The sequence below is a fragment of the Oncorhynchus tshawytscha genome, linkage group LG12 (assembly GCF_018296145.1).
Source record: "Oncorhynchus tshawytscha isolate Ot180627B linkage group LG12, Otsh_v2.0, whole genome shotgun sequence".
Taxonomy (NCBI): Eukaryota; Metazoa; Chordata; class Actinopteri; order Salmoniformes; family Salmonidae; genus Oncorhynchus; species Oncorhynchus tshawytscha.
The window spans coordinates 11,705,211-11,727,204 of record NC_056440.1 but is presented as its reverse complement, the minus strand read 5'-3'; the positions used below and the strand labels follow the sequence as shown (position 1 = coordinate 11,727,204).

General features: G+C 42.6%; 1 protein-coding gene across 2 annotated transcripts in view; it reads right to left on the bottom strand.

Moving 5' to 3' along the window:
- Window positions 1-21,994, bottom strand: part of LOC112262560 (serine/threonine-protein kinase TAO3-like) — a 137,322-nt gene extending 115,328 nt beyond the window's left edge. The window contains exon 1 of one of the 2 annotated variants that reach the window (XM_042331338.1): window positions 21,781-21,994. The gene's annotated coding sequence lies outside the window, so the exon portion shown is untranslated. Of the gene's footprint in view, window positions 1-21,273; window positions 21,606-21,780 lie in introns of those variants that run through there. The other variant, XM_042331339.1, reaches the window with a different exon arrangement.

Genomic DNA, 21,994 nt, shown 5'->3' with positions numbered 1-21,994 from the left:
TATATATAAAATAATGACAATTACAACAATACTGAATGAACACTTATTTTAACCACATATAATACGTAAATAAAATCAGTTTGGTCTTAAATAAATAATGAAACATGTTCAATTTGGTTTAAATATTCAAAAACAAAGTGATGGAGAAGAAAGTAAAAGTGCAATATGTGCCATGTAAAAAAGCTAACGTTTCAGTACTTTGCTCAGAACATATGAAAGCTGTTGGTTCCTTTCAACATGAGTCTTCAATATTCCCAGGTAAGAAGTTTTAGGTTGTAGTTATTATAGGACTATGTCTAATTTAGATTTCATATACCTTTGACTATTGGATGTTCTTCTAGGTATTGCCAGCCTAATCTCAGGAGTTGATAGGCTTGAAGTCATAAACAGCGCTGTGCTTCAAGCATTGCGAAGAGCTGCTGGCAAACAGAAGAAAGTGCGGTTTGACTGAATGCTTATGAGCCTGCTGCTACCTACCACCGCTCAGTCAGACTGCTCTATCAAATCATAGACTTAATTATAATAAAAAAACACAGAAATACAAGCCTTTGGTCATTAATATGGTCAAATCCAGAAACGATCATTTCGAAAACAAAACGATTATTCTTTCAGTGAAATACGGAACCGTTACGTATTTTATCTAACAGGTAGCAACCCTAACAGGCTGACTACACCACTCACGTCGCATGCGCAAGCGTTGCAAAATAAATTTAGAAATCTATATTATTTCATTATTGCACCCACAATGCTCTTACGCGACAACGAGCGTCTGCGTTGCCAAGGGCTAAGATAGAAGTCAGTTCTATCTCTGACGCAGATTGCGCTGCAAGTCCTGCCTCTCCCATGTCCTCATTGGTTTATAAAAGCAGGTACCCACGTGCCATCTCCTCATTGGTTATACCAACGTGGGTGACTGAAAGACAAATGTGGTCAGTGGCGGTAATGCACCTAATTCATGAAAGTTGCCAATCGCAATATAAATTCAAGAGAAGAAAAAGCCTGGAAGGAAGATGTCTAGAAACAAGAGAGATGTCTAGAAATGAGTCGGCTGACCGTTTTATGTGTGGATTAATTGGCGAAGTAGAGGACCTTGTGCATTTCAGGTAAAAATAACTCAATTTATATCCCAGGACAAATTAGCTAGCAACTGCGAGCTCGATAAAAATGATAAATTAGCTAGCAAGTTCAAGCTAGCTAGCTAAAAATCCAATAAATATTTAATGTTTTTCAACCTGTCCCCAAATTAATATAATTGGTTCAGAGTTAATTTTGATAATTTAACCTGCGTTTTCGTGATCGCATTTGGTGTGGGGGGAGAAAATACATTTATGCACGATGGCGGACGATGGCGCACGTGCGCAGCCGGTTTGGGTTCAGTGTTAGTCTAAGTATATCTGTTACATTACACAACCTTCAATGTTATGTCATAATGTAAAATACTGGCAAATGAATTAAGCTTTGTTTGGAAGAAATGGTCTTCACACAGTTCCAACGAGCCAGGCCACCCAAACTGATGCGTCAGTATAGAGACAAAGTAGAATCTCAATTCAACGGCTCAGCCGCAAGAGGTATGTGGCAGGGTCTACAGTCAATCACGGAATACAAGAAGAAAACCAGCCCAGTCACGGACCAGGATGTCTTGCTCCCAGGCAGACTAAATCACTTTTTTGCCCGCTTTAAGGACAATACAGTGCCACTGACACGGCCTGCAACGAAAACATGCAGACTTTCCTTCACTGCAGCCGAGGTGAGTAAAACATTTAAACGTGTTAACCCTCGCAAGGCTGCAGGCCCAGACGGCATCCCCAGCCGCACCCTCAGAGCATGCGCAGACCAGCTGGCCGGTGTGTTTACGGACATATTCAATCAATCCCTATACCAGTCTGCTGTTCCCACATGCTTCAAGAGGGCCACCATTGTTCCTGTTCCCAAGAAAGCTAAGGTAACTGAGCTAAACGACTACTGCCCGTAGCACTCACTTCCGTCATCATGAAGTGCTTTGAGAGACTAGTCAAGGACCATATCACCTCCACCCTACCTGACACCCTAGACCCACTCCAATTTGCTTACCGCCCAAATAGGTCCACAGACGATGCAATCTCAACCACACTGCACACTGCCCTAACCCATCTGGACAAGAGGAATACCTATGTGAGAATGCTGTTCATCGACTACAGCTCGGCATTCAACACCATAGTACCCTCCAAGCTCGTCATCAAGCTCGAGACCCTGGGTCTCGACCCCGCCCTGTGCAACTGGGTACTGGACTTCCTGACGGGCCGCCCCCAGGTGGTGAGGGTAGGCAACAACATCTCCTCCCCGCTGATCCTCAACACTGGGGCCCCACAAGGGTGCGTTCTGAGCCCTCTCCTGTACTCCCTGTTCACCCACGACTGCGTGGCCACGCACGCCTCCAACTCAATCATCAAGTTTGCGGACGACACAACAGTGGTAGGCTTGATTACCAACAACGACGAGACGGCCTACAGGGAGGAGGTGAGGGCCCTCGGAGTGTGGTGTCAGGAAAATAACCTCACACTCAACGTCAACAAAACTAAGGAGATGATTGTGGACTTCAGGAAACAGCAGAGGGAACACCCCCCTATCCACATCGATGGAACAGTAGTGGAGAGGGTAGTAAGTTTTAAGTTCCTCGGCATACACATCACAGACAAACTGAATTGGTCCACTCACACAGACAGCATCGTGAAGAAGGCGCAGCAGCGCCTCTTCAACCTCAGGAGGCTGAAGAAATTCGGCTTGTCACCAAAAGCACTCAAACTTCTACAGATGCACAATCGAGAGCATCCTGGCGAGCTGTATCACCGCCTGGTACGGCAACTGCTCCGCCCACAACCGTAAGGCTCTCCAGAGGGTAGTGAGGTCTGCACAACGCATCACCGGGGGCAAACTACCTGCCCTCCAGGACACCTACGCCACCCGATGTTACAGGAAGGCCATAAAGATCATCAAGGACAACAACCACCCGAGCCACTGCCTGTTCACCCGCTATCATCCAGAAGGCGAGGTCAGTACAGGTGCATCAAAGCTGGGACCGAGAGACTGAAAAACAGCTTCTATCTCAAGGCCATCAGACTGTTAAACAGCCACCACTAACATTGAGTGGCTGCTGCCAACACACTGACTCAACTCCAGCCACTTTAATAATGGGAATTGATGGGAAATGTAAAATATATCACTAGCCACTTTAAACAATGCTACCTAATATAATGTTTACATACCCTACATTATTCATCTCATATGTATACGTATATACTGTACTCTATATCATCTACTGCATCCTTATGTAATACATGTATCACTAGCCACTTTAACTATGCCACTTTGTTTACACACTCATCTCATATGTATATACTGTACTCAATACCATCTACTGTATCTTGCCTAAGCTGCTCTGTACCATCACTCATTCATATATCTTTATGTACATATTCTTTATCCCCTTACACTGTGTATAAGACAGTAGTTTTTTAAAGTTTTTTTTTGGAATTGTTAGTTAGATTACTCGTTGGTTATTACTGCATTGTCGGAACTAGAAGCACAAGCATTTCGCTACACTCCCATTAACATTTGCTAACCATGGGTATGTGACAAATAAAATTTGATTTGATACCCTGACTCTGCTTGCACTGAATGCAAGAGAAGTGACACAATTTCAGGCACCGCATTGATCTATGCAACGCAGGACAAGCTGGATAAACTAGTAATTTCCTCAACCATGTGTAGCTAACTAGTGATTATGTTAAGATTGATTGTTTTTAATGAGAGAAGTTTAATGCTAGCTAGCAACTTACCATGTCTCCTTGCTGCCTGCACTAGCATGTGTTCTCAGTCTGCCACGCAGTCTCCTCGTGGATTGCAATATAATAAGCCATAATCGGTGTCCAAAAATGCCGATTACCGATTGTTATGAAAACTAGTAGAAGGAAAAAAAAAAAAAAAAACTTTTTTTTAAATCGGCCCGAATTTTATTTTTTTGTTTTTTTTAAATTAAATAAATAAATAATAAATTTATTTTAAAAAATTAAATCGGCCATTTCGATTAATCGGTCGACTTCTATTCACGACACGTCTTGGACTCGGAATTCTGATTTCGGATCAGTTTCTTTTTCGATAATTATGAATAAGACAGGCTGGGACCTGGTCCGGGATCAGCACTCCTGCTCTGAGATGCTATATGGTCTAGGCGAATAGGTCTTCCTTTTATAAAGGGAGATTAATGTCCATTATGGTCATAATAGAAAAGGTTGTTATAGTAACATGATAGCAGGAAGTAATAGCTGATGTTGGAGGTCATAAAGGCCAGTGTACAGGAAGAGGAAGATATTCTGTTTATTCTTTTCATCTCTCTCGCTACATCTGTTTACTCATCTCTGTCTTCACAGACAATCACATGTAGGGTTCAGCGCCTATCAGCTGTGCAGAGCAGCACATCTGTTCGTGTGTGGTGACACAGTTTTCAGCGAGAATGACACAGTTTTCAGCGAGTCACAGTTTAATTGGACTATTGTTCAGTTCAACCCCAGGCTCTTCAGGCTCACAAAGGCATACAAAACCCAGGCATTATGGAATATTAAGCAAGAAAAGGGTAACAGAAATACTACTTCGGCTCCCATTTCCCCCCTTTACTTGTGAGCCATGTCTGTCAGTAGAGCCCAGTGGGTCAACAGAGCAGGTATTTGTTGACCTTAATGTTGTGATGCATTATAGATGGAGGGAAATGAGACACACATCATACACAGTGTTGATGCATATTCAGTCCCACAAGAGACAAAAAGAGAGAGGGGCAGAGAGAGAAAGAGAGAGAGAGAGGCAGAAGAGAGAGAGCGAGAGGCAGTGAGAGAGACTTAAAATCAAATTTAGCCTGATTCACTGCTGGCTTGTGATGAGCACGATGCAATCTCCCCAGATTCATCACAGGCAAATCTCTAGTTGACCCAATGGAGACTGTCCAGTCCTAGCATTAGTTAGGGCTACACAGTGAGCAGCGTTACACGGCGACAGAGCCAGGGCAGGGACGTACTTAATACTTTCTCCTGGGACTCACTGGCAGAAATAGCTGAGGGAGTCCAACTCCAACAGATGAAGAGGTGAGAATACAAGCCTACGTCACATCCAGTAAGCCAAGGCTGTAGTGTACGCATTCTCTCCAAATGACAAAACTGATGTCACCATTAAAAGCCAGAATACATCAGCGTTTCCAACGCCAGTCAGCAGCACACTAGACGACAGATGGTAGGCTACATGATGCCACCATCCTGCCCCACTGTGACTCCAGCTCCACCAACCAATAACATGTCAAATAGGATTCTTTAAAAAAAAAACAACACTTTATAAAATGAGAACAGGTTAAAGCTGATGTTTGTTGGCCAGCCAGGGAAGCGAGCAGCAGCTCTGATGTCGAGTGGTGGTGAGACAAAGAGCTTTAGGCAGGCCGAGGGAGAGACCAAAAATAGACCACCATCCGCCACAATATTACCTCACTCACCACTCACATCAGCAAATGTGTCCATTACAATCACCCCTCTAAACCAAGCTGGCATCCCCTCTCTGCAACTGCAATGCTAGCGAGTCATTATTGTAGCTTCTCCACTGTGGGTTGGGTTGCTCAGGAAGCCAACCACAGCATGGTAAATAAAATCTATGACATGACACTTCAATTTTTCAACAGGACTTCTATACGATACCATGCAGGGTATTTATTTTATTTTTTTAAAGAAGAAAACTGTTAATACTGAGCTTCTGCCTGCTAAACTCTACCAAGCCACAGAGCACAGCAGAACAACGAGCAGAGAAGACAAATATAAGACCCTAGAAAATCTACAATCCAGACAGTTGTTATGGACCACGCAGACGGAATCACAGAATCCAGACATTAAAACAGAATTTAACAGAAAAGTTCAATACATTTGTTTATCAGGTATTTTAGGCTCCTAGAAGTTCAGACACCGGCCATGGTTCTTTCTCAGTTGTCTAAAAAACAGATCCTCGTCTCCTTCCCTTCATCTGCACTGATGGGAGAAGAGTTGACGAGTGAAAACTGAATGGTGGAGCCAAGCATTAGGCTGGAGAGGAAAACAAGGAGAGGAAGCGAGGAGGTGAGGACTGAAGAGGACGTTTTACAATTGACAAAGAGCTGAAGTGTACAGTAGACTCAACTAGAATGTAGTGCTCTGTGGACACAGAAACATGCAGCCTAGTGGGCAGAGAAAAGACAAGTACAGTAATTAGCCATGTCACTTTCCCTGTGTGATGACAGCCCTGGCTGCCCATTCACCCCGGAGCCCCAGGACAGAGCGGCTTCGCCCCAGGACAGAGCGGCTTCGCCCCAGGACAGAGCGGCTTCGCCCCAGGACAGAGCGGCTTCGCCCCAGGACAGAGCGGCTTCGCCCCAGGACAGAGCGGCTTCGCCCCAGGACAGAGCGGCTTCGCCCCAGGACAGAGCGGCTTCGCCCCAGGACAGAGCGGCTTCGCCCCAGGACAGAGCGGCTTCGCCCGGAGCCCCAGGACAGAGCGGCTTCGCCCCGGAGCCCCAGGACAGAGCGGCTTCGCCCGGAGCCCCAGGACAGAGCGGCTTCGCCCCAGAGCCCCAGGACAGAGCGGCTTCGCCCCGGAGCCCCAGGACAGAGCGGCTTCGCCCCGGAGCCCCAGGACAGAGAGGCTTCACCCCGGAGCCCCAGGACAGAGAGGCTTCACCCCGGAGCCCCAGGACAGAGAGGCTTCAGAGAAAAGAGGCTCAGTGGCTCACACACACAGAGCGAACGAGGGTTCGATGACCAACTCAGTCGGTCACAGGTACCGTTTTTCTCCACCAGAAAATCTGAGGCTCATTTTCTTTAATGTTAAAGGCTGCAATTAAGTTGCTTGAGTCCCACACAGTCAGTGAAGACCAACTTACCAAGAACGCCTCGTCAATGAGGGGTTTGTACTATGCACGCCAAGAACACAGGGAGATGAGCTGATCATGTACAGTATGATAAGCCTAAATCTACAGCCTGGTCTGCCTATCTAGCCATTCTATATCTGCAGTGGTGAATTAAATGTCAAACCAGCCATGAGACTGGCTAGCGCCTACATTGGTGTGAAATGTTGTTTTATTTCAATGTACGTAGCACAAATAGGTCGGTATATCCTCATAGCCATTAGCCCAGCCTACATTAGAGACAGTGGGATGCAACGGAGGCAGCTATTCCGCTGCACCCTGTTGCCGCTCCCTAAAGTATTACAGATTAAAGCAGTCAGTTCAGACACACAGAGAATGAATGGCTCCTCAGGGCCCAGTTTTTCCAAAAGTGATTTATCTGGATTTCGCAGATCAAATATGATTAAATACATAGAAAAAGAATAGCTAGAACGGACTGGTGTACAACATATTATATAAACACATAGGCCATGATTTTATTATTTTTATTATAGGAAAGTTGCTTTAAAACCACAACACTTTCTCTAAGCCTCATGGCAACTTGTAGAATAGCAGAAAAATTGCTCTAAAACAGTAACATTCTCAGCCACAATTTTTTTTTAAATAGCATGATGTTAGCTATAAAACTGTGGGGGGGAAGGAATCATTGACTTAAAGGACTCCCAGTCTATTAATTGTATTTCTATGCATTTAATCCTATTAGATCAGGGAAATCCAGACGGGTCAACTTTTGAAAAACTGGGCAGTGGAGTGTGGGAGTACAATCACAAGGACGGCATTCACTAGACATATCCAACCACACATTTTTCCCTTAGCGATCATGCGGTGACCACCATTGATTCTTTGCCTCTCTCCCTCTCCCCTTGCACTCAGACCTTCTCTTCCAATGCATTTTGAGGAAGCAATGTGGAGAGAGGATGCAAGGAAATACAATTGAGATTCACCCCCATGAATTGTGACCATGAGTTTGCTTGACTGGCCCATGCCTGCATGTGATTCTGATCTGACCTGGAGGACCATGATGAGCAGACACATTCCCATGTTCCACTGACGCTTTCCTTCCACAGCCATCCATCCAAGAGGTAAATGCACACTTTCCACCAGACCAGGCGATGAGGAGAGAACTAGGGTTAGGAATGTCTTGGAGCGACGGCCAGGCCTCATTGAGACAGACAGTGGAGCATCACATTAGGAGAGGGAGGCAGCTAGGCGTGAAACATGCTTAAAACCCAGAGCAGATGGAAAACAGTGCAGCATCACACACACACCTTTTATTAGGCTGACATGGTGTACAGACAGCCATCAGATCTCGAGTGTACAAACAATGCTCTGATGGCCAATGGTGACCGAAAACATAGCCATTAATACTGAAATGACATCTGATTTAGCCCAACTGTGTGGACACTTTTTCCCTGTAGTATAGACCTTCCCTCTACATCTCTAACCTAATGGTCGGCAGATGACCACATTATACTAACAAGCATTGCCTTCATGGCTCCCGTACAGCGACCCAACGTAACACCTGTTCTGAACAGGGTGTCTATTGTGAAGCGGTAGCTGCTGATGGGGTCAATATTGGTCATTAAATATGTGGTGCTGATAGTGTAAGCCTGTTACCAAACATCTGTACCCAGTCTGCATCCTAAATGGCACGCAATTCCCTACGTCGTGCACTTCTTTTGACCAGGGCGAAAGTAGTACACTTATGGCACCCTGTTCCTTATATCTGTTCCCTTATATTTGGACCCCCCCCCCATCTGCTTTCACATGACCACCCCTCGCGTTCAGCGGTGCAGTGATCGCTGTCTTATGAAATCTCCATTAAAACACACATGAGCTCATCTTGCTAGAGGAGATGTAAAGGAAGAACAGACACACATGAGCTCATCTTGCTAGAGGAGATGTGAAGGAAGAACAGACACACATGAGCTCATCTTGCTAGAGGAGGTGTGAAGGAAGAACAGACACACATGAGCTCATCTTGCTAGAGGAGATGTGAAGGAAGAACAGACACACATGAACTCATCTTGCTAGAGGAGATGTAAAGGAAGAACAGAAAAATCTGAAAAGTTGAGAAGCATAATTGTCCTGGTCATCTGAGACGGCATTCTCCTATTAGACATATTCAACCAGATGAGCACAGAACATTAAGCTTGACGGCCAAAACGCTTTAATATTTCATGTGCTTTGCTACCGTCGTGGCGTATATAAACCAGCAGCATCACCGGTTAGAACTGATCATTCTCGCTCTCTCCTATCCATCCCCTTAATATCTTATTCAAAAGTAAGTCTTCTCTAACGTGGCAGGAGGGATGAGGGGGTGGAGAGTGAGAGCCGGAGCGACAGAGAGCGAGAGACAAAAAGAGGAAGAAGAAAAACAAGTTGAAGGCTTTCAGCTGAGAGGCTGGAGGGAGTTGTGTTGTGCAGGACCAGAAGAAGAGGGCTGGAGGGAGTTGTGTAGAACCAGAAGAGGGGGAGGAGCTGGCAGGGAGAGAGAGCAAAGGATTGACCTTGCCACCAACAGGGCCCTTTATACAGGAAGTACACCGGATGTCATTTTATTGGCAAGGTATGCCAGTCATTTTACAGCTTCATCTTCATGCTCTAAAATATTACATAAATCAACATATACGTACCATTTCTTATACTAATGGCTGCTCACGGTTGATAAATGAGGCCCACTGTGTATTGGGACATTCCATCATGGCATGCCTTTGTCTCGAAGACAAACATGCACATGATTGGCCCTCAGACACATCACCTAAACACAGCAGAAGCCGTTATACAAAAATAAACCAACCAAGATGAGGGGAAGCATAGAGGTAGTAAGAAAGAGAGAACGAGAGGTGAGAGAAAAGATGAGTGAGAAGATGAGAGCGTGAGATTGGGCAAAATGCTCAAACGTGTATTTTTCCATATACAGACATATCCTATGTGTTGTAATCAAATCAACTATATGCACTGCGCTTGTCTGATGCTTTAAGTGAACTGTTTGATTAAATAATTAAGGCACACAAATGACTAGGGGGAGTCCGACCGTAATTGATTTAAATTGTGCTGGGCCTGGCTCAAACTTGCTGCTCTGTGTTAAAATGTGGTCATCTGCCAAACTTGCTGCGCTGTGCTGCAGCTACCACCACAGAACATCAAGTGTGTATCGCACAGTCCATGTTGCTGAAGCTGCAACATAGTTACAACCATTTCTGACTGAAATGTTGTTACCAAAATCTTTCATTTGTTTAGGATTTTTTTTTAAAAATCCTATTCCCTCAACCCTTTCTCTCTACGTGACACATGTGAGCATCGCATACACATGACCAATAGTGCCTGATCTATAGCCTATCATAATCACATAATTCAATTGGTTATAACAAACTCTGAACACCGTAACATGTGACAGCAAAACGGATGTAGCAAATAAATAAACTCGACAACGGGGGAATGTTTACTGGTTGCTCAGGAGGTAAAGGGGAAGTCAGACGTGTAGAATAAATTTGACTAGTTGTGAAAAATACTGGAGATCAAGAAAAATAAGGTAAGCAGAAAGCACTGAGTGCATAGTGTCTCAAACAGGTGCTGTATAGATTACTAAAATCCCCTCTTAATTTTCTTAGACAATTAAGGCTAGGGCTGTTCTCACCTCCTAACTCCGCTGCTGCCTCCGTCGCATTGTTCTCAACAACAATAAGCTGTTTAACTTCGCTATTAAATTCTCAAAAGACTCCAGCCACCCTAGCCATAGACTGTTCTCTCTACCGCTTGCCGTACGGTAGTAAAGGAGCGCCAAGTGTAGACCCAAAAGGCTTCTTAACAGCTTCTAACACCAAACCATAAGACTGCTGAATAGATAATCAAATGGCTACCCGGACTATTTGAATTGCCCCCCCCCCTCCCCCTTTATGCTGCTGCTACTACCTCTCTGTTTATTATTTATGCATAGTCCCTTTATATGTAATTATTACCTCAATTACCTTGACTAATCTGTACCCCCGCACATTGACTCTGTACCCCCTGTATATAGCCTCGCTATTGTTATTTTACTGCTGCTCTTTAATTATTTGTATTTCTTACTTATCTATTTTTTACCTAACACTTATTTTTCTTAAAACTGCATTGTTGGTTAAGGGCTTGTAAGTAAGCATGTGACAAATAAAAATGGATTTATTATGCACATAGCACCATGGTCTAGGAAAGACGCCAATTCAACAGAGTACTGATGCGTTTCAGAACCCCGGAAAGCGACCACTATCCACACGGGCAAGAACACGCATTTGTTATAAAATACATTTTTTATTTGTGTTGCACCATTTTTCTTACATAATATAACCATATACAATTTCAGTAGCAAACATCTTTGAGTGATGACTGTGCCATACCCACGGCCTTCACAACTGATCTGTCCACTCAGACAGGTACGAAATCAGGTGTCTTGTACACCATTTTATAAATTTATATATATATATATATATATATATATATATATATATATATATATATATATATATATATATATATATATATAAAAATAAAATTGCTACTGCTCGACTAAAGAAATCTCGGTCGACCAACAGCCTATCGACCAAATAAACGACCAGTCGACTAAATGGAGTAAGCCCTAGTAGAGAGAGATGGAGAAAGGCAGAGAGTGTGTGTGTGAGAGGATGGAGTCCTTGGAGTGATGTTATCAGTGCTAATTAGCTTGGGTTCAGGTCTTCTCAGGCCACAAGCTGGCCTTTCTAGCTCCGCTCATCTGCTCAGTGGCTGACTGCTCGCTGCTCTTAAATTAGCCTATTCAGGACTACAGTCAGCGAGACTGAAAGTGATGGACATAAGCTTGTAAGAGAGAGAGTATACAATAGATATACATGTAACTACCAGAATAAAGGAAACACTTGAGTAAATGAGGGATATAAAGTATATTGAAAGCAGGTACTTTGACATCCCATCATGCTTAGGGTCATGTATAAAATGCCCAGTTGCCCTTATTTTGGCTACCATGGCTTGAAGAAGAGATCTCAGTGACTTTGAAAGAGAGGTCTCAAAAGAGCAGAGGGTTTAACAGGTGGGTGGGTGGCTGTGTGTGCGCATATGTGTCAGTCACCAGATCTCAAACCAATTTACCCTGAGCTCTGGTTTTTGCCATAGCCCACACTGGCTTTCATGAGCTCTAAATGCGGCCTTGTCCGAGGTGTCGGACTCTACGACAGTTGCCATCTATTGAAGCGGTGCAATTGGTTGCCCAAAATTCTGGGACAGGGCTTTAGTGAAAGGTCAATTGACTCTAGAAAGGTGCAGGAGAAAGCGTTTTCCACCACCATCAACAAAACACCCAAAATTAGTTCCACACACTTGTAGATACTCTGAATGATCGGCTATGAAAAGCCAACTGACATTTACTCCTGAGGTACTGACCTGTTGCACCCTCTACAACCACTGATTATTATTTGACCTGCTGGTCACCTATGAACATCATGGTCATGTTCTGTTATAATCTCCACCCGGCACAGCCAGAAGAGGACTGACCACCACTCATAGTTGGTTCCTCTAAGTTTCTTCCTAGGTTCTGGCCTTTCTAGGGAGTTTGTCCTAGTCACCGTGCTTCTACACCTGCATTGCTTGCTGTTTGGGGTTTTAGGATGGGTTTCTGTACAGCACTTTGTGACATCAGCTGATGTAAGAAGGTTTTATAAATACATTTGATTGATTGGACTCTAAGTCGCATTGAAGCTGTGCTGGCAGCTTGTGGTGGCCCAATTCAGACACTTTATAGTTGGAGACCACCTAAAGTAAGAGCGATTCAAGACCAAGACCGGAGCAAATCGAGTCTGAGTCAAGACCAAGACAGGGGAGGGGGGTGAGACAGAGACCAAGTCAAGACCGGGAGGGGAACAAGGGGTCTGAGACCGAGTCAAGACTGAGACAAATGCAAGTCCAATTCAAGACCATCATTGTAAAATTGTCAAATCACCACATTTAGAGTTGAAAATGTCTAAAATTTCTGTGTTCATATTTCAGAACAACATCTGGATTCTTTAGACGTTTAGAATAGTGAGAGAGAAAAGAAATGCATGCTGCAAGAAGATACAGCCACTACAAATGATTACTAACCCAAACACAGTGGGGAAGAATGGGCCTGGCCTTCTACACCTTCAGAGAAGGGCTAAGGATTTAGAAAACAATGATTATAATATCATAATGTTCTGATTTAATCTCTTCAGTTTTTGTTGGAAAGAAAATAGTTAAAATCAGGGTTTTTCTTTGCTGGTCTCTGGGGAGATAAATCTAGCTACAGTAGCTAAGTCAGCCATTGGCTAGGCCATCAGAAGCTTGATAAAAGGCATCTGTCATTCAACTGTATTAGGGCAACATTTTTGAGTTAAAGTGGAATCAACCAATCACATTGACTTAATGGGTGGGACCGTTTTTACAAAAACATGGAAACTTCTGCCTTCTTGAAGGCCAACAGGTCACTGTGCAATAGCGAGCAGTAGTTTTCCCACGGTCTAGCTAGCTAACAATTTGTTGTTGTTGGTTTTTGGTGTTATCAAAGAGAATGTTGCTGCTAATTTGTTAGCTTCTCCCTTTAAGAATAACTTGCAACAAGAAGTTAAGTTTCAAATGATAATCATCTGGTGAGTGGAACTGTGTTAGTTATTGCAGAATGCTTCCTGATAGCCGTCTCTGACAATAAATTGTGTGAAACATTGTTGCACTTAAAGTGGAACTGACAGAATTTTAGCAAAATTAAATCTTATTCAAATCTGTTCATGTATACCCCCAGGAAGGACACATTAAAATCATTTCCCAACAAGTGACCACTTAATCCACTTTTCACATTTACATAAATTCATAGAATGTTTGGTAATTATGTATACTAAGGCTTTTGTGAAAATTCTATAGCAATATAGAGTGGGAAAACAGACATATGTTTGGACAATCAATAGACACTGCAGTAAATAAAACTGAATAAAAACATCTGTCTTGTCCAGGAACGGAGTCTCCACAGCCCGGTGCACTATAGCCAATCAGAGCTAAGGTAGACCTTAATACAAACAAGCCATTGGCCACACGGGCCTGCCATCATTCACTTTGAACTGGACTGCGCGTTTACAGGAAGTAGCAACAGCGCAACTTTAGATCATTAGGACACATTCACCAAAAGCCACTAAATACACCTGAATGAATTTCTGCAAATATATCCTATTGATCAAACAATCATGAAAAGGGTAGGCTCTCTCTCCCTCAGTTATGCACATCAACCGTGTATAGCCAATGAAAAACTATTTGATGGAACAGTCCGTCACTCACCCACTCCTCCAATGGCATGACATCCTCCTAGTTAGCTAGCTACGTTGGGCTCCGTGTTTTTAGCTTGCTACATAAATATTAAGGTTAGCCTATTAGCCACGCTATGACTGACTTGCGTTCAATGCTAGTTTTACTGTAGTATTGACATTCCCAGCATTAGTTACATTTGTCCGTTGTCCAGAATATTGAATGAATTAAATTGAAACAGTGCAGCCTGAATGGAGGCTGCAAACAATGTACCAGGCCAGCTGTGATTTACAACCTGATAGTCAGAGTTTTTGGACTCCCAAGAAATGTATTGGTTAATTATATTAATGATGCATTATACTGCATCCATCTATTCTTCCAGCAATGCCTGAGTGTAGGTAATGTTGAGTTAAATATAATCACTTTTTAAAACCTCAAAGTTGGTTTTGTAGCATAAACTGAGTACTGTATATTTTTGAGTGATAGTCTGTTTCATATCTGCAAATTAGTTAAAACGGTGTCAGTTCCACTTTAAACTTAAAGTTCTCTGGTTACTGTGTGCAAAACGTTGAAATGTTTTTTTGCAATGGGAAGTAATAGTTGTACATTTTGATTGGGAAATGCTTAAATGGTTGTGTTTTTTTATTCTTATGATTGGGACCTACTGGCTTATTATGTCCGAGTTTATGGACTGCTTATCCTTTAACATCATGCTGTGTGTGACTGCTGTCTCTCCATCAGCCCTATGCAGTGGTGCCTGGAGAAGTGGGTAGCCTCAAATTCCCCAAAATCTCCAAACAGCCCACCCAGCAAAGGAAAGGCACCATGTGGGAAAGATCCTGTTTTTCTATAGATTCTTCTTATTTTTATTCAAAATCACTTTTTTTTTTTAAAGAAAAAATGTAAAACAATGTGATCGTCCTCAACAATGCTTAAACATCAATCTGATTGGGTGGGCCTGTTAGGGCCTGGCTCCCCAATGGGTGGGCCTCGGTCTACGCCCCTGATGCAAACAGTGCATGACGACAATTGCGCATCACAAACAGCCTACTGAACAATACTTTGGGCTAAACTTCTTACAATACCTGGTTTGCATACCCATCGTTGCCTTAATTAGCATTTACTCGTAGATATTTCAACTTATGTCTTCCCTACCCTACCGGCTACCAATGTCATTCTTCTGTGAGCTACTCCATGCCAAAACCAGTTGAGAGCTGCACACTCCTGCTGCGTGCAGATTAGATGTCGACCGATTATGGTTGTTCAACGCCGATACCGATTGTTGGAGGATCAAAAAAGCAGATTAAATCGGTCTATTTTTTTATTTGTAATAATGACAATTACAACAATACTGAATGAACACTTACTTTAACTTAATATAATACATCAATAAAATCAATTTAGCCTCAAGTAAATAATGAAACATATTCAATTTGGTTTAAATAATGCAAAAACAAAGTAAAAGTGCAATATGAAGAAAGTAAAAGTGCAATATCTGCCATGTAAGAAAGCTAACGTTTCAGTTCCTTGCTCAGAACATGAGAACATATGAAAGCTTGTGGTTCCTTTTAACATGAGTCTTCAATATTCCCAGGTAAGAAGTTTTAGGTTGTAGTTACTATAGGAATTATAGGACTGTTTCCCTCTATACCATGTGTATTTCATCAACCGTTGACTATTGGATGTTCTTATAGGCACTTTAGTATTGCCAGTGTAACAGTAAAGCTTCCGTCCCTCTCCTTGCTCCTCCCTGGGCTCGAACCAGCAACACAGCGTTACCCATGCAGAGCAAGGGGAACATCTACTAGAAGGCTCAGAATGAGTGACGATTATAATAGATATAAAGGCTGTTAAGACAAATAATGTTTCAAGAAAGAATTGTATACATCTGGCCTTGAAGTTGTTTTATGCACTGACTGAATGGAAGCTGATAAGTTTTTTTTTTTTTTTTTTTTTTTACTCCGCTGGTCTTGGGAAGAAATTGTCAAAGGCAAGACCGAGTACAAATGTTTCCGACACCAAGACAGAGACACTCAATATGTGGCCTTGAGTACTACAACACTGCTGCAGAGTACCACACGGTTGCCTAGTAGGTCCTATTCAATGATATATACACAATACATACATTCATATGTACACCCCCATTTGGGGTCACTTAGAAATGTCCTTGTTTTTGAAAGAAAAGCAGATTGTTTGTCCATTAAAATATCAAATTGATCAGAAATACAGTGTAGACATTGTTAATGTTGTAAACGACTATTGTAGCTGGAAACGGCTGATTTTTTATGAAATTTCTGCATAGGCCCATTATCAGCAACCATTTCTCCTGTGTTCCAATGGCACGTTGTGTTAGCCAATCCAAATGTATAATTTTAAAAGGACTGGCCACCCCACATAGCCTGGTTCCTCTCTAGGTTTTGGCCTTTCTAGGTAGTTTTTCCTAGCCACCATGGTTCTACACCTGCATTGCTTGCTGTTTGGGGTTTTAGGCTGGGTTTCTGTACAGCACTTTGAGATATCAGCTGATGTATGAAGGGCTATATAAATACATTTGATTTGATTTAATTGATAATTAGAAAACCCTTTTGCATTTATGTTAGCACAAGTGAAAACTGTTGTCTAATTAAAGAAGCAATAAAACTGGCCTTTAGACTAGTTGAGTATCTGGAGCGGCCATTTTGAGCCTGTAATCAAACCCACAAATGCTGAAGCTCCAGATACTCAACTAGTCTAAAGAAGGCCAGTTTTATTGCTTCTTTAGTCAGACAACAGTTTTCAGCTGTGCTAACATAATTGCAGAAGGGTTTTCTAATGATCAATTAGCCTTTTAAAATGATACACTTGGATTAGCTAACACAACATGCCATTGGAACACAGTAGTGATGGTTGCTGATAATGGGCCTCTGTATACCTATGTAGATATTCCATAACAATTTAAAATCAGCTATTTCCAGCTACAATAGTCATTTACAACAGTAACAATGTCTACACTGTTTTTCTTATCAATTTGATGTTATTTTAATGGACAAAAAGAGAGCTTTTCTTTAAAAAAAACAGGGACATTTCTAAGTGACTAAACTTTTGAACGGTAGTGTGTGTGTGTGTGTGTGTGTATAAATATCAAATTCATTTTACTCCTCATGTTACCATTTTGAAACTCTGCATCTTTGGGAAAGGCTCGTAAGCAAGCGTTTCAAGGTAAAGTATACACCAGCTGTATTCAGAGCATGTGACAAAATGTTCTGTGGCTCTAAGCTTATTGTACACCTGACGTAAGTGGTGTTTCTCCATGTCAACATTGAGCACCAAAAGTACTGGGACAGTGACACGTTGTTGTTTGGCTCTGTACTCCAATAAACGGATTTGAAATGATACCATGACTATGAAGTCAAAGAGCTGCCTTTCATCTTTAATTTGAGGGTATTTTCATCCACATCGGGTGAACCGACCAAAAGCATTGGGACAATCTTGGGGTCACTTTTATTACAAATGAGAATATGATATGTTTCTAAACAATTCTACATTCATGTGGATGCTACCATGATTACGGATAATTCTGAATGAATCGTAAATAAAAGAGAAAGTTAGAGTGAAAATATTATACCCCCCAAAAAATGCTCACCTCCCCCATTATTGTATTGGTGAGTGGTTAGCATGTCTTGGGGGTATGATATTTGTGTGTCTAATTTTCTCAAACATCATTATTCACAATTCATTCAGGACTATCCGTTATCATGGTAGCATCCACATTCATGTAGAAGTGTTAACATATACTATATTAATTTACAATAAAAAGTGACTCCAAAATGACAATATGTTAGTTACCATTCATTTCTATTTGGGAACAAAATCATCTGAAACACAACCAAGAAAATAACAAAAAACAGCAAATGAATCCAAGATGTAGTCATTGCGTGCTATGAACATGGGACCAAATACAAAACTTGACTATTTTAATAGGGTTGACTATGTACAGAAAGTGCTGTAATTTCTAAACAGTTCATCTGATATGGATGAAAATAAACCCTCAAATAAAAGCTGACAGTCTGCACTTTAACCTCAGACATTGTATCATATCAAATCCAAAGTGCTGGAGTAGAGCCAAAATAAAAACAAAAAATAAAGTGTCACTGTCCCAATACATTTGGAGCCAACTGTAATTCTAATCTTAATACATTTCCTCGTTCTTAGAGTTAATGTCCTTAGACTTACAGCAAAGAACAGAATGTACAGGTGTGTCATGGAACACTGTTCATTGTTGAGGGGAAACAGACATTACACACTCCTTCCTTAATTAAGGCCTCATCTTCCTCCTTCCTCTGCTTGGAAGAATTGAAGGAGAGCGAGTAGTAAACATAACAGCCCAGACTAGTCCTTAAGAAGAGACACAAGAGTAAAAAGAACAGCTGCAATGGAAATGCTCTTTCCCTCTCAATTCTCCTTCATATCTGAAACTTTATTCACACCCAGATTATCCAAAGCCCTTTACAGAGCAGTCAGTGTGTAGTGATTAAGCCTGTTGTCAGGGTTTACACCTCCTCTATGTTGGGACTGCCTGCCTGCGAGAGCGCTTCTGTTGCAGGAGAGGGGGCTGGAGCCTGGGCCTGCCTGCCTGGTAGAGGGGGCTGGAGCCTGGGCCTGCCTGCCTGGTAGAGGGGGCTGGAGCCTGGGCCTGCCTGCCTGGTAGAGGGGGCTGGAGCCTGGGCCTGCCTGCCTGGTAGAGGGGGCTGGAACCTGGGCCTGCCTGCCTGAGGGGGCTGGAGCCTGGGCCTGCCTGCCTGGTAGAGGGGGCTGGAGCCTGGGCCTGCCTGCCTGGTAGAGGGGGCTGGAGCCTGGGCCTGCCTGCCTGGTAGAGGGGGCTGGAGCCTGGGCCTGCCTGCCTGGAGGAGCGGGCTAGAGCCTGGGCCTGCCTGCCTGGAGGAGCGGGCTGGAGCCTGGGCTTTCCTGTGTCCCAAATGGCACGCTATTCCCTTTATATTAGGGTAGCCTAGTGGTTAGAGCATTGGACTAGTAACCGGAAGGATGCAAGTTCAAACCCCCGGCTGCCCCTGAACAGGGCCAGCCTGGAACCCACTGTTCCTAGGCCATCATTGAAAATAAGAATTTGTTCTTAACTGACTTGCCTAGTTAAATAAAGGTTAAAAAAAACATTGCACTACTTTTGATCAGTGCTCATAGGACGCAGAATGTCCCCCACTCCCTGACAGCCACAGTTGATGTGTCCTCACCCCACGCATCCATCAACGCCCCTCACACTAGCAGAGATATAGTTGCACATTACAGTCAAACACGTTGCAGACTCACAGAAGAGGAACTACACAGAAAATATAGAGGCAGTCAGGCAAGACAAGCAGGATAAATATCAAGTTTTAATTGGACTTTACACATGCAGAGGAACATGTAAGATATATATGTAGCCAAGGCCTATGGGATACATGCAATGCACACATACATGCATGCATAGGTTATTCACAAACACAAACCACAACCGTTGAGCACGCCAACAGATCACAGACGCACAGGATGTCAGTGACACTCGGCGAATGTCCCAAATGGCACCCTATTCCATATAGTGCACTACTTTTGTCCAGAGCCCTGATAAAAGTAGTGCACTATATAGGGAATAGGGTTCCATTTGGGAGGAAGACAGGATGTCACATCTGAATATCCTACAAAAAAAGCTAAACTAACTGGGTGAAGGTAACAGAGGAGGGAGGGGCAACTTCCGTTGGACCTCGGTCACACACACAGACACGATCATTTCAGGCTATTGTTCCTCTTCATACAATAAAAAAATATATTTAAAAAAAATATACTGAACTAGCTTAGACACCAGTATTATCATCTAGATAGGCGACGCAGGCAACCTTAAGGGACTGGTAGCCTTGGACTGCCACGGTGTAACTTTCTGTTCATAGTTACCTCCCACTCAAAGCCTGAGACTTACTGATGAGCTGGCTGGCCGACTTGATAAGGTTACTGTAGGTTATGAGGGAAGCAGAGGCTTAAGCAATGAAAGTTGTTTCTTTAAAATCAAGCTACTGGCTGCTAATGGCCAAATATTTGTTTATAGTGAGAGATAAATTAATGTACACATTATACAGAGAACTCTGATACAGAATATTCAAGAGCTGTGTGAAGACCAAATATATGCTAAATATGGAAGCTAACGACTTCATATGGCTCAGGCAATATCTTGGGAAATTACAAGATATTGCATGTTCAGAACAAGCAGAAATGTGTTCATTACAAGCATCTCTGTTAGCTTCCTATTCAAGCTGTCTACATAAAAGGATGACATCATGAAGTCAGGTTGGTTGTTGTAGGCTGTTCCACTGGCTGCTATTTTAGCCTTTAATGAGACATTTCAAGCTCGTAATGTTAACCTACATTTACTTTTATGCAGATTACAGGAAACAAAATATCTGCATATCAGTGGTAAAGCTATCGTTGAAAGCATTGTATGAATGACAATAGACGGCAAATCAAACAAAACATTCAAAAAGGTAGCTGTCAAAGGTATTTAACCAGTGTGTAGTGCACTAGACCAACATTTGCTTCGAGCACAAAAACAATAGACGCACTAACGTTAGACTCCGGGGACAATGTCATTTCTGTCTGTCAATTACTGGGCAGTTAAAGCAAATTTCGTTTCATTTACATATTTTAACATGTGCATTGAGCTATGCAATCGTTTTGAAAGTCTGGCAATCCATCCATCGCAGAATGTCCAAAAAATGATGCAGTAAGTAGCTTGTTGTAAAACGTTCAGTCGCAACATGTATCCACTGAAAAACAGTCTGTGGCACAGCCAGACAGTAGCTAGCTACATTATAGTTCCAGCCGTCTAGTGACAACTCGCCAATTATCAAGTAAAACCTCTTGAAACAAAATGACAATTCCCAAAATTGACAGCTAAACCAAGTTGAAAGGCTTTTGAGCAACTGCATACAGGTTTTAAAAACATGTCTCATTGTTTATCGAGAGGTTCAGTTTATAATTTAACACGACAAGAGGTGAACCAAACTGGCTTGTCATTTGCTCGCAATACTTACCCATGAGCTCAGGTCGGTGCTTATGAAAACACGTCCTCTGTTCCTCATTTGCCAAGCAATACTTTCAACGATTTAAAAGCACTGTATGAATGATAAACAATTTCCAATGAAACCGACGGTGAGAATTGTTTTGCGAGCAGGTGTAACCAACCAAGTATTTGGCTTGCACAGATCAACGACCCTACGCACTTCACTGACTGCCTATCTAGTGAGACTGTTACGTTAAAACACCAATGCGTTCAAGTCTCAACTTCGGTAGTCATCATGCTATGAGTCATAATAAAGAATACAACTACGTTAGCCTGGTATCTTGACAACGAAATAATCATTTCACAGTAACATGGGTTTCTTCGACTTCATCTTAAAGGAAACGAAGACATGACGACAGCGTACTAGGAAGTATCTCTCGTGTATAAGGCCAGCAAATTAGAAGCGTGAAATTGTGACAGCAATAGCTAACATTAACATTTGTACCTTCATCATAAATAAACCAAATTAAAAACTGACCAGTGATGTTCTTGTTCCTTTTGATGAATCCCACGTTTCCAATAACATTTAGTCCAACTCCGAGAGACAACTTGACTTTCTGAAGTTTGGTCAGGACTTCCTGAATGAGGGCTCGAGTCGCTCCTTTCCTCCGCACGAGCACGGCCCCTTGCCGTTGACAGCTAGTTTGACAGGCGGAAATAAATTCGTAGATTATCTGGCAAGCAGCAGTTGT